Source organism: Dendropsophus ebraccatus, chromosome 2, assembly GCF_027789765.1.
Source record: "Dendropsophus ebraccatus isolate aDenEbr1 chromosome 2, aDenEbr1.pat, whole genome shotgun sequence".
Lineage (NCBI taxonomy): Eukaryota > Metazoa > Chordata > Amphibia > Anura > Hylidae > Dendropsophus > Dendropsophus ebraccatus.
Window position 1 is genome coordinate 66,699,859 of NC_091455.1, and position 1,897 is coordinate 66,701,755.

The following is a 1,897-nucleotide window of genomic DNA, read 5'->3' on the forward strand; positions in this document are numbered from 1 at the left end:
GCATCATTTACTTGTGTTACTGCATCATTTTTGTGAATACGCTGCAATACTGCAATGAAACTCCAACATGTGTGAACACAGCCCTAAATACACTGCAGAGTTTTGCACAATGATCGAAGTTGCAGCAGATGCTTCTGGCCGGTCAGAGATGGTGAATCACTCAGGGGATTGGGGGATCCAGCCCCGCCTCCTGTGACATTACGCCCTGCCCCCTGTCTGCATCATCAGCCTGATCTCAGCAAACACACACCAGGGCCGTCTTAACAGCATTATGGGCCCCTGGGCAGAGGTGCGAATTGGGCCCCACCCCCCCGCGGCGGCCGCCATCAAAACACCCCCATCTTTGCAACCCCGCCCCTAGCCAGTACAATTACGTACAATAAAAAATACAAATTATTGTTAACATAAACTTTAATTTCACAACACAGTCTTTCAGCAGCGCAAAAACAAAAAATAACCGTGCGTGCATGCCGCACCAAACCAGACCAGGTTGGCTTCAAAGTATCCAAAAAACGCAATGGAGACAGCACTTCCAACAGCAATCTGCAGGGTTTATTGTCACACCAGTGCAACATGTCTCATATATACAGAGGGGCAACAACATGACTATTATATATGAGAACCATGTTGTCTCCCTGTATGTATACTGTATAATACAATATACAGGGAAACAACATGGCTTTTATATATAGAGAAGGGCAAAACAACATGTCTCATATATACAGAGGGGCAACAACATGACTATTATATTATATATGAACCATGTTGTTTCCCTGTATACAGAATACAGGGAAACAACATGGTTCATATATAATATAATAGTCATGTTGTTGCTCCTCTGTCTATATGAGACATGTTGTTTTGCCTTCTCTATATATATGCCAGATAACAAGCAACAAATATTACCACCGCATACTGACTAACACCACCGCTGCTACTGACTAATCCACTGTACACAGATCACTATCACCTCATCCAGTCATATAGAGGTACCCAGCTCTACACAGGTTCTGTACACCATATACAGTACATTACAGTGCAGATACATCAAGTGACTCACATGGGACGTCTTCTCTGATCGGAGTTCTTCCCTTTTCATCTTCTTTTCCATTTGCCCTGTGCCGTTATGAGAACTTCTCCGAGCCACGAATCCACAGAATCTGCCAGACAGACATATTAGGCTCCACACTCTGTCACCATCCTCATCTCTCTACACACTGCACATCTGTATTGGCCCCTTATAGATAGCTCCCCCTGTATTACCCCCTTATAGATGGCTCCCCCCTGTATCCCCCCCTTATAGATGGCTCCCCCTGTATCCCCCCCTTATAGATGGCTCCCACTGTATCCCCACCGTATAGATGGCTCCCCCTGTATTACCCCCTTATAGATGGCTCCCCCTGTATTACCCCCTTATAGATGGCTCCCCCCTGTATTACCCCCTTATAGATGGCTCCCCCTGTATTACCCCCTTATAGATGGCTCCCCCCTGTATTACCCCCTTATAGATGGCTCCCCCCTGTATCCCCCCGTATAGATGGCTCCCCCCTGCATCCCCCCCGTATAGATGGCTCCCCCGTATTCCCCCCTTATAGATGGCTCCCCCCTGTATCCCCCCCTATAGATGGCTCCCCCGTATTCCCCCCTTATAGATGGCTCCCCCCTGTATCCCCCCCCCTCGTATAGATGGCTCCCCCCTGTATCCCCCCCTGTATAGATGGCTCCCCCCTGTATCCCCCCCTATAGATGGCTCCCCCCTGTATCCCCCTCTCGTATAGATGGATCCCCCTGTATCCCCCCTATAGATGGCTCCCCCCTGTATCCCCCCTATAGATGGCTCCCCCCCTGTATCCCCCCTTATAGATGGCTCCCCCCTGTATCCCCCCTTATAGATGGC